Raw genomic sequence first — 11,755 nt, forward strand, 5'->3', positions numbered from 1 at the left:
TGTATGATAAAGATGTTGGGGTAGCACTGCGAAGAACTGCTGGCTTAGGACAAAGATGTTGGGGTAGCACTGCGAAGAACTGCTGGCTTAGGACTCTTTTGCCATTTCTAATTTTGTGTCCTTAATAGTGATGTTAATGAAATTGGTGCTGCTGTCTACAGTGTAAGGTCTTTACCCATGACCGTATTTGAGATAGCATTTGTTCAGCCATGAAATTCATCACCAGACAGGATCTCACCCAAATATTTCTCTCAGACCTCAACAAATACAGATAGAAGTTAGGATGATATTAATTGTGGATGTCTAATACATTGTACAGTTCTTCCAACAAACTGTATCATCAAGCACTAAGAATTAATCAATACCAGAGAGCTTACTTTCACTTCCATGATTGCTGAAGCATGTAGAAGTTCACCAGACTTAACAGAAGAAAGAAAGTTTTACAGAACATTCTGGTTTCCATATTATTCCTTCCATAACAAATTTAATATTCGGTGGAACATTTCTGACCTCTCTGTAAAAGGCAATCACTTATGAGCCAATAACTGAATGGGAATAAAATTGGTTTGGGATGTAATCAGTGGACCATAGTAATTGAAATCCAGAGAGAAAATCATAATTGCTAGGTTGGCTGTCTATCTTGCAGACTGTATTTGCAAGCTGTTGATATGAGTCAAGAAATTCACTGATGCCCAGTCGTCCTGGAGGTTCCACCGTACAGAACAATTTCTCAAAGCTAAGCATTTGCAATTTCCAATCCTCTCTTAAACAACAAAAGAAAGTTGTACAGCTGCAATTGTGCACATGGTGAAGAATTTGCATAACTTTATTTACAATGTCAGCGTGACATGACTATGGACACTGCAGATAATTATGTAATCAATAAGATGTAACTGAATTATGCATTAGCAAAATAAATAATGGGGTAGGATTTCCAAACACTGAGCAAAGAATGCAATTACATACTTCTTTTTTACAAGACAAAAAATATGAGGCAGCTTTACGTACTGTGTATCTGTCCACAGAAACAGAAAGCCTTTCCCATAATCAGCACTCCAAATGGCCTTTTCTGAGGCCTTTTGGCAAAAAAACCAATGGATGCAGTTATTATCACTTCCAAATTCTAATACGCATTCAAATTATTCAAAGTCAGTACAAATGAGATCCACATATCACAATCGATACTCCACTTTGTTTCTTGGTTTCAAAAAAGGCTTCACTTGCAAGATATGTAATATACACATAATTAGGAAGCATGCTGTCATTAAAACTTGCAATGGAGGTCTAGCTGTTTAATCCCATGGGGGGCACGGGTTAAATATTTGTGGCTAATGTAAGTCCATATTTGTACTCTGTAAAATTACACTTCTCCTTACATTTGGATTTTTTTTTATTACAACAGTGTATCAATAACTTGGTTTACATATGTTTTCATTCCGCATTATTTTCTATTACCATTTACTTATTACTCAATTTTCTTTTCTGTGAGATAAGTGTGAGCTTGGTACTTTCTTAAACCTTTCATTTTTCTGGAAATCATGAAAATCATTATTGCTTTTCAGTGCAAATGGAGAACAATGCGGAGTGTATGATTTTTAAATTAGCCATACGCTCAGACCACTTGGATTCTATCGCAGTTTATCATGAAAGTCCTGAAAACACATGCACAGGATTTATATGTGCAACAAACTCTTCCATGGTTGAAAATCCATGTGTCATCAGGTTTGACTTATTACAGATCTGATTAGCAGATTGATTGTTAGTGTTCTTTTAATACATTGTTGGAATATTGTCACCCACGCAAGTCTTCAGGTATAATTGGGGAGGAGATGAGGCCTACAAATGAATTACTTAAATACAGCTACTGTTCTTCATGAGACCTGCTTTTGGTACACTAAATGCTGAAACTCACATTTAAAAATTTAAAACAACAAAAAGAATGATTAATAAATGCAATAAGAATAGTAAATTGTATTTAAAATTATAAATGGTATTCCATAATACAATGCAGATAATATTGTACTGAAACTAAAATCAAGTTGGTCAATCTACATGAATCATATTTGCATCAATTACATTTAACAAAAACATTTGTCTATAAAAGAACAAAAAAGAGTGAAAATAGAGACCAACATTGGATCAGAAACTATATCAGTTTGTCAAGAAACTCTACTACGAACATAAAATTAACTCTTTTCTTATACAGCATATTTATTATGAGTCAAAAACAATTTGATTGCTGAAGATAACACATTCTTTAGTATCAAACTGAACATTTCTATATAAATACTTGCATACTTGTGCATTACTATTTATATTGGTAGGTTAGAAGAGGCCTGAGTATGCAGTGGGACAGTGGGACAGCCTCTGCTCAGATTAATAAAGCAGCGCTGCTTAGGTTTGGCCTATGGGGAGGTGTTCAGGAGAAAGAGAGACCCATTTGTATTGCCAGACAGAGCGGATCAGTCACTGTCCTCTCAAGGCCATTGTACACAACAGCCTATCCTCCCTGCAGATCTTGTCATTCAGCTCTCTCTCAAGGGTAAGAGGCGGGATCAACCCATTTCTCTACTACGTTACCTCCGAAGGGCTTTTGCTTTTTATCACGAAGGAACCTGTTCCTCCTGGCCAAAAACATCAAGCACACCAACAATTAACCCACTCCTGTCCCTCAGGGTGAACAGGCACACACCCAGAAACAACAGACATCTGAGAATAACTCTTTAAACCATTATACTGTATATACATTTATAAAAGGTAATTGGTTCAGGTTCAGGTACGTTCGGGAAATACAACATAAATCTCTCAGAAAAATATTATGTATATGGCTCACTATGTGTAGACTAACCACAAATTGTTATGGTTTTAATTCCAAGACAGTAACCAGAATTATTTTTCTATGATGGTAAATGTGGCATGAATAACAGTCCTCGGGTACAGAATGCTGACATTACTTGAAACCCATCTATCCTTTAAACACACAGTTTTGTGTCCGTCTTTTCAAAAATCCTCCTTATGAGCTGACCGAAAAAAAGGAGAAACTTGCAAGTGAGTGTATGATTCAGTCACAATGACCCTAAGAATTCTTTCAGACAAGAATGGTGGGATGCAGAAATACTGTCCATATAAAGAATCACTAACGGAAAGCAAAAGATGGGCCAAGGACTCTCACAGCTCAGAGATTAAGTTTGGACATCCAGGACTCTTCATTCATTAGATTAATAAAATTGTCTCACTAAATCCAATTTTTATTCAATCTATATTAGTCAAACTGTCTTCTAATACACATTAGAGAAAACCGATACATTCCTTTGCAGCAATGCAGTTCTTACTGGCATAACACACTTTAAAAGTAACTAATCACAAATGTCCCATGTGATAGACTCTCCAGTGTAATTTTAGTATAGTCAGCACTGTGCAGTGGAGAGACTAGGAAAAGGCTAATTCACACACACCTAGCTCCTGCACATTCACTGTGTATTACACAGACTATGATCAAGATAGTAAGGGACCTGTTTCATACCTGGAAGCATATTGTTGAATGAGGAACGAAGAAAGAGTTTCAAGATTGGGTATTGAAACACTCATAGAACGGGCATCAGTGCAACACTGGGATGGAATGACTAATTTTTAGTAATGAAAACACACACCTCTCATATGAAATACACTGCTCTCACAGTGAAGTTCCTCAGTGAGTTCAAGAGCCAGACAGCTGAGGTCAGGTCAAGAGCAGGATGTTTAGGCTTCCAGCAAAGCTAAAGTGGCAGGGTCTTTATGAGAGACTAAAGATTACTCATACTGCACATGTACTGTAGGTAGAAGCTCATCTGCTACTTCTGACCTCCAAAGGTTCCAACCCACAGGGTTGATCTGTAAAATCAGTCACTACTAACACATTTTTATATATACTGTACAAATCTATTAAACTGACGATATAAATATAAAATGTGATAAATCTGTAAATGAATTCTGCATTGTTTTGGATATTGTTTCTCATTCATTTTTAGTTGTTTCTCACTTACACATATCTATCATTCTTTACTGTACACGCTTTTATAAATCCCAGATCCTTCACTTAAACTTTACCAGAACTGGCCGTGTTTAACCTCAGGAGCCTAACTAATCTCGCATAAAATTACAGTTCTCAGGTGCAACACTAATGATTTCTTTGTGCCCAGTGGAAATGACAGTGTATTGCGGTTAAACAGTGATCTGCCCACTGCAGCACACAAGATCTCTGCCTGTTGACCTTGAGCCCTGGCAGACAGATCAAAACATATCCCTTCACGTAATCTGCAGCAATCAGTAACAAGCACTTCATTAGCCTTTAAAGTCATTACCTGATGAAAGATTTAGAATGGCGACCCTTACAAGCTGACAAGAGCCTTTTCATATAACAAAATATAAAAAATGAGCAGTCCATCTATATATCTAACAATAGCCAGACACGTCTCTACCAAATCTACCCAAAGATAAGGGGCAGAGGGGGCTATCTTGCATATGTGTCCATTCTGTGATTTCATATTTTTATGGGTGGATCCCTGAACAGAATATTGTGAGCTTTGTTGTGGGTTATGTGTCCCAATCAATATCTTTCAGTGACTTACAGGCTATATCATTAAGACTTACACTGGTTAGATTCAAAAGCAAAGCATCTTCTCTGTTATGCCATATTCATTAGCTTCCATAGAGACCCAGAGATGAAGGGAGGAGCATAATTCGACACACACAGGCCTGTTGTTCATATTGATAGATAGTTCTCAATAAATCACAGCTGTCAACAGTATCTTTGGAATATTTTGGATTTAAGACTCCGTAAAAACAAGGAGCTAGTCTCCAGATATTTAACTCTACAGATATTTGAAAATGTGTATTTAGTGGTGATCAGCTCCTATATTTTTTCTATGGCTTTGTGAAGGTAAACCTTGACTTCAACCCAAAGGGAAAAACACAAAAAAACAAGGGAAAAACACAATTAAGATTGTGTTCACAATCTAAAATTTGCTGGAAGAAATTGACCTCGTATACTGTATATGTACTGTACTGTGTATGCATGTGATGCATATTTATGATGGCAGTTGTACAGAAGATACAGCCACAGTTCCTGCAAAATTCTGATGCAATATTTGTTTTGGAAATGGAGGGGTACACGAAACAGGCCTTTAATTAAAAGCAAGTAAAAAAGCAATACAAAATCCCTGTTCTTTATCATGCTCCACAGGATGAAATCCCCTACTCCCCAGGCTAAAGGCAGAATCAAGGTGCTGACTCAGCTATGCCAGTGATCTGACTTCTTCAACAAACATACAAAGGCGCGCATGCGTACACACAAGAGCCATCACTGCCTTGAACATATCTCAGGCACGGCATCATGTCATATTGCTAAACAGGGAGGAAACTCAGTATCTGGGCTCATTGTTCTGTCAATATGGTGAATAATGTTGGCACTGTTTTAGCAGATGGCAGCAGAAAAGCAATCGAAAGAGCCAGAGAGCTAATACACAAATCAATACCTATTACATTTTAAATTACATCTCATTCCCTGTCCCGTCCCCCCCCCCCACCACCACCACATCAACTCCTTCCTCCCAAAGTATACCAGTCATCCTTTAAGAACAGGGAAGTCTTCCTTCAACAAGGAGACTGAAAACTGTGTCTGTTAATTCTGGGTCCATTCTTTTCTTTGCTACTCCAGAGCAGTTTCTTCTGTGGTTTCCTCTCCCTGCTGGAGTCTGGGTTCATGGACCAGGCTGATTCTGAAAAAGGACTTGACCTTCAGTTTTCCATCTTCATTCAGGAACAAGTTAATTAAACAGATAATAAGCACATTAATCTTCTGGGCATAACCTCTGTGATATAAGACTGTCCCATAAAGACTTCGGAACAGCAGATTGGATTATGCTGGCAGCAAAGTGCACTGGCAGAGTGCTGCATATTAGACTGCAGCATTTTCTTTATATCACGTTACAGATTAAATATTGAAATCATTCCCTGCAGTTCAGATTACGAACACTGGATTCCCATCCTGGTTGTGCTGTTCTGAGTCTAGTACATTTTCAGTTGCATTGGAAAGGAAGCACTTTTAATTTAACAGGTCAGAATCATTAAATTCTAAAAACACTAATCTTATCTTTTATGCATTGCCAATGTGTTTCAGGTAACAGCTTTTCTTGTTCAACTGTGACAGATAAACATGCTGTTGTTAATTGTGCCTGATTGTGTTAGACCATCAATTCACATCATGTTGCTGAGAATGAAAGAATGCATCAGCCCCTAAAGCAGTCTATAAATAACTCGAGGCACACAATACAGTCAGTGAAAAGTTAATGTAATGCAAAGACGGGTTTTTAACACAGGGTGTCTGCATTACCCCAAAATTAAACAGATTTCAAGCATCTTCTTATTCATGTTTTTAGTTTCTTGTGTTGCTTTCACTGCACTGTCCCTTCAGCTGTCACACACATTGTCAACTTGACATCAAGAGAAAGCATGCCTCAGTCGTAGGATGTGGTTTTCATCTCTAGGGTTACACTGAGAAAATGTGCTGACAATAAGACGACTGTTTCAAAAAAGTGCGAAAGGTGTAAACAGTGAGAATTTAGATCACCTCAAACTCATAAGAATATTTTTTTTTCTAACTGATGAGATCATTAGGGACACCAGACTTCAGCTATGACTGGGATTTGACTTTTCTGGTGTAAAACCATCTTTAAATAATGAATGTATGTCTTACTTTGTCTAAAAAACAAACTTTAAATAGTAAGCATGGAGTTCTTTATCTTCCTGTGAGCTACCTTGCAAATCCACCCAGCAGAATTAATTCTGGCTCAGAATCTGACAAAAAGTCTAGTGTACCTAAATGCCCTGGCAAGACTCCCTCAAGTCTCTTTTCAGAAAAGCTTTCCTCTGGAGTTTCTTAATTACAGCAGCAGTGGTATGGAGGCTTTTATATTTTGGCAGATGTTGTAAATTGCCTGGGAAATTGTTGGCAGGTTTAATCCACTTTTAAAAAACAAGCATTGATAATTGAGCATTGCAAGGCAGCTGAAGTATTCGGAATCATATTAAATGAAAAATGGCCACTAACTTCACTTCTGAAACAGGTCTGACGTTTTGTCTCACCAGTACCTGTACTATTTTCTTTTTTGAGGGATAGTATTCTAGATCATGTTTGTAGATCACTAATTGTTGTACTTTAAAAATAATTCTAAACTTTTAAGTGCCTAATTGATCTTTGAAGGGCAGCCAAGACTATTGACCATTATGAAGATGTTTAGCATTAACGCTTTTTGGGAAATAATGTAGTTATGCTTTATTTTCCTTGTATCGGATTGTTGAAACAGTGCAGCTCATCAATAAGTGTAGAAAGAGTTCATATTCTGAATTAACACTTTATGTTCCACAGAGTACCCAAGTTACACCAAGTAAAACTGATACTGAAAGAGGTCTGGAAATGTGAGAAAGTCAGATTGAGGTGATTAAGAATGTTCTATTCCTTGTTTGGAGACTGTTATGTCCAAATTCCACACGTTTAGTAATTGCATTTTTGGCATAGTGGATTTCATGTTCATTTGCGCTCTGCGGACCTGAGACCTGAATATGCTCCTGTGACAACAGTCCAACCACTTACAATATCTATCTGTAGTTTTGCTTCTCTGGTTAATTCTTTTTGCACTTCCTTTCTTTTTAATTCCACCTGAGCTTTTCCTTCCCTTTCCTCTCCCTCTGTGACTTTTATCTCTACAGGAGAGAAATCTGTCTCTACAGGAAAGGAATCTATTGCCAAATGGCAATCTGAGTTGTGCCTATTTCCTGCACAAATTAAAAGAAGAAGCAAATAAAAAAAACAAAGAGTAAACATCAAATGATGGCTAAGTTTGTGTGACTCACTACCTTTGCCATTGCAACATGCGTTGGCTGGTTAGCTCAGTTGGCTAGAGTGTGGTGCTAATAACGCCAAGGTTCCGGGTTCGATCCCTGTACGGGCCAGTACTTTGTGAGCGTTCTGGCACACTATGGCTGCTGTCGCATCATCCACGTGGATGCTGCACATTGGTGGTGGTGGAGGGGAGTCCCCATTACCTGAAAAGTGGATTGTCCAGAAAAGTGCTATATATGTGTAAGCAATTATTATTATAACAACACACTATGAATCTGACAATACTCTCGCAGTGTCAGTCTGCAGCTGATCGAGGTGTAATGCAATATTCAATGTGACATTCTTCTGTAGTTGCCAAAGCGTGAGTAACTCACTCTTACTGTGAAAACAGATCAAAACTCATAACATACCCCTGTACTGTATACCAACAATGCACACAGTATGCTTCCATCTTCAATGACCTTACATACACCTTTGAAGACATTTCTGTTTCTGAAAACTGTATTACCATGTACTGTATATTGAACACTTATTGTATTGCATGTATTACAATGTAGATTTACTGATTCCCTCCCTGTGACCCTCTGGGTGTTTTAATGTATTCAGTACGGTCCAAAAAGGTCACTACTGGGAAATGACATCCTATTTGTTTCTGGTTTCCAATTACAACTGTTCAACAATCAGGTGTCAACTCAAAACGCATGGGATACCATGCTAATAAAACTGAATATAAATCTCTAATTCTTTAAAGAGTGTTAGTTTTCCTCTCCTGGGATTCACGAGCAATGCATTAAAGGTAATGCTCTCAATTATGTAGCATGCATGTAAGTTATTAAACACAAAGAATGGGATAATTACGGCTGCAATTCTATTAATTTTAAAAGCTAATTATCTTAATAACATTCAAATAACAAGTAAGCAAAGCATGTATAATTTTCAGATTATAATACTGTTTTAGAGTAAAAAAAAAAACTTAACCACCTATTCTTGCCTGGCTCATCATCATAACAAATAATAATAATTCTTCTCCAGAAGAAGAAACATCCAAAAAGAGGAATCAGTACAGCCATTTAAAATGATATACAGTAGACTAATTGCCATGATAACAGCACACAATTAAAAGCCCTATGAATGCCAGGCAGTTCCTTCGGCAAATCATCACCTGTCAGGGACAAAGACCATAGAAAATTATATCTTAGGCAGTAGATAGCATAAATATTCACGAGAGAATGTGAGGTACTGTACATGTTATCACAATATCCCTAGTACAGATGCCATGGGACTCACTTACAAACCTATGAGGCAGACAAGGACATAAAAACACAAGAACTTAAGAAAGGTTACTAACGAGAGAAGGTGAGGTCTTTTGGTTTCTAAGAGTTTATTCATTCATCAGGTGTCGGGGTTAAAACAGAAAACTGTACAAATCTAAAAGACAATCTATTATTTGAGCCATGCACATTATTCAAAAAAGAAAACAGTCTCTGATCATCCTCACGGATAGTGCCCAGCATATTTACAGTATATGTCTGTATTAGTATTGCAAAACAGAGCTACAGTATATCGATGGCTTGCAACTGAATCTCCTCTAATGGCTTTAAAAGAACTGCCTATTCAATTGCATGTACAGTATTAAATGGAATAGAATGGTTAAGTAAGAATTGGATGGTTTGCCATTGAGGTATTACTGAATTTCATTATATAATTTTTCCGCCTGACATCTGGAATCATTCATATTTGAAAATTCCCCATGAAAAAGTATGCAAATTTGTATTGTAATAATACTAAGGACTTCAACTGAATTTTCCATTAACTGTCTTCAACCCCATATATTACTTAACAATAGAACATAAGGACTATAAGTGTAAATGCATACCACAGGCTTTGGCAAGTATAAGTTTAAAATACATATAAAAAATCTTATTTCCTGTCGTATTCCATGGGATGTTTTGAATGGGTTTCTACAAAAAAGCTACAGAGTACAAAGAATTCTCTGAGGTATAGACACTTATGATGATCTTGCACCTGTGTAAAAGCATTAAGAATGGAAAATTCCAGTTCCTGCTCTTTTTTGTGTAGTGCAATGCTTTTTAAAATAATTATTATAGTGGTACCTGTTATTGTATATGTATTATACCAATTATTAGACACAGTGGGTGACAAGTGATGAGTGAAATGTAGAAGCAGGGCCACTGTGTCACTGATCCCATGATGCATGGGATCAAAATAGCAGATGGAGGACATAAAATCTGACACTATGCCTTACAGCATTGCTCTAACCATGCATGTACCCATCTGCCTGCTAGACTGTCAAAAACCAATGTCATGGCAGTAGAACAGAAACTTCATGTCATTCTGCCCTGATTGTTGAAGCTCAATGGATTTTCTAGGAAAGTACATGCAATCCATAAAAACTAGTAACAAATAATACACCAAAAGCACTGAATAAGTTCAACTGGACCAATTATTTTTAAACTGAAGAGATTAGTAGTATTGTAAGACAATGTGCATATGTGCAGATAATTTATAACAGGAATAAAACAATCCAGCTTTTGAATTGCTAGAAAAAGTGTAGTTAGTAGGCATCATTATTGAAAGAAGGGAACTGCATTCTTGCGGTGCAAAAATATTGATTATTGACATTGTAAAGCCACAGTGTAGCTCCAGCTGCTGCATTCAACTTGACACACTTCCAGAAACTTATTTTATTTCTTAAATCACCATGTCATGGAAAAACATGACTGTGACTATATTGTTCATTATGCTCCACACTATGATGTGGAAAGCACAATATTTGCAAAGAAATGCTTCAGTATGCAGAAAACCCAAAGATTTTTTGGTGCTACAGCAAAAACACAATACAGTTTTTGTTGTCATCTGTAGATACTATAGATGCAGCACTGTGGTCTTTGTGAGGGCATTTGGGGTGAAACGAAAACCTATCAGTACCTTTTTTGACTACAGTATGTAGGATTTTAAGAGAAAAACACACTATGTCGCAGGAACACTAAAGTTAAGAAAAGGTACATGACAAATCAGATTAAATATGAAGTTATTACATCCAAAAATGCATTTTAGGTTTAGAAAAATATAATTTTCAAGGATCTTCTTTAGTTTACAAATGAAGCCGGAAATGAAAAGGGTAAAAGGGAATATCTATAAAAGCAAAATCCCCTAGCTCTCTTTAGCAAAGTTGGTAACACTGCAGAGGTGCCTAACGGCTGCTTCTCTTGGCATGTGGGGCGCATTCCAACAAGACGAGCCAGTCTCCACAGGATATAATGAGCTTGCTCTGGTTTTACTGGGATTAAACTGGATCTCAATCTGTACCAAAGAAACATTCTCCATATCACGCACCTGCCTTTCATGTACAAAGCTTCTAGAACAGCAGCATTAAAGCAGGCAGGCCCTGCCGGAGCAAATAATCCTACTGAGGGGTAAACTGAACTGGAACTATGGCCTGAACTGCTGACCAGATGTTCCTTCTCACTAGGATATTACTACCAGACATTTTCATTTCCCATCTTCTTCATCTTGGATTCTAGAGTCACTGCTTCTCCAATCACTGGGTTTCTGAAACTGTTCTCATTATGCTGTAGACTCCACTGCTAAGGACCAGGATGGGTCAAAACAGTTGAGCACTATGGATAAACTCTGTGATGGAAACAAGATGAGCTGTGATACATCTTCGTTACTTTAACATTGCCATTAGACCACATTGAAAGACCTGCTAAGGAACTCAGTTGCAAATTTCAGAGTAGTCTGAAGATGAGAGGTCAGTGTTCAACTGAAGAGCTTTCGTACTCTCTGACAGGCACCCATCGGGGACATTGGTAAAAACTGTTCTATTACCTCCAATATGGGTTGATAAAGGAT

At 37.4% G+C, this 11,755-nt stretch overlaps 1 protein-coding gene across 2 annotated transcripts in view; it reads right to left on the reverse strand.

Annotated features, from left to right (window-relative positions):
• Positions 1-11,755, reverse strand: part of LOC148676969 (glypican-5-like) — a 142,337-nt gene that overhangs the window by 14,019 nt on the left and 116,563 nt on the right. The gene's annotated exons all lie outside the window — the stretch shown is intronic.

Source organism: Lepisosteus platostomus, chromosome 2 (genome assembly GCF_059453375.1).
Source record: "Lepisosteus platostomus isolate fLepPlt1 chromosome 2, fLepPlt1.hap1, whole genome shotgun sequence".
Lineage (NCBI taxonomy): Eukaryota > Metazoa > Chordata > Actinopteri > Semionotiformes > Lepisosteidae > Lepisosteus > Lepisosteus platostomus.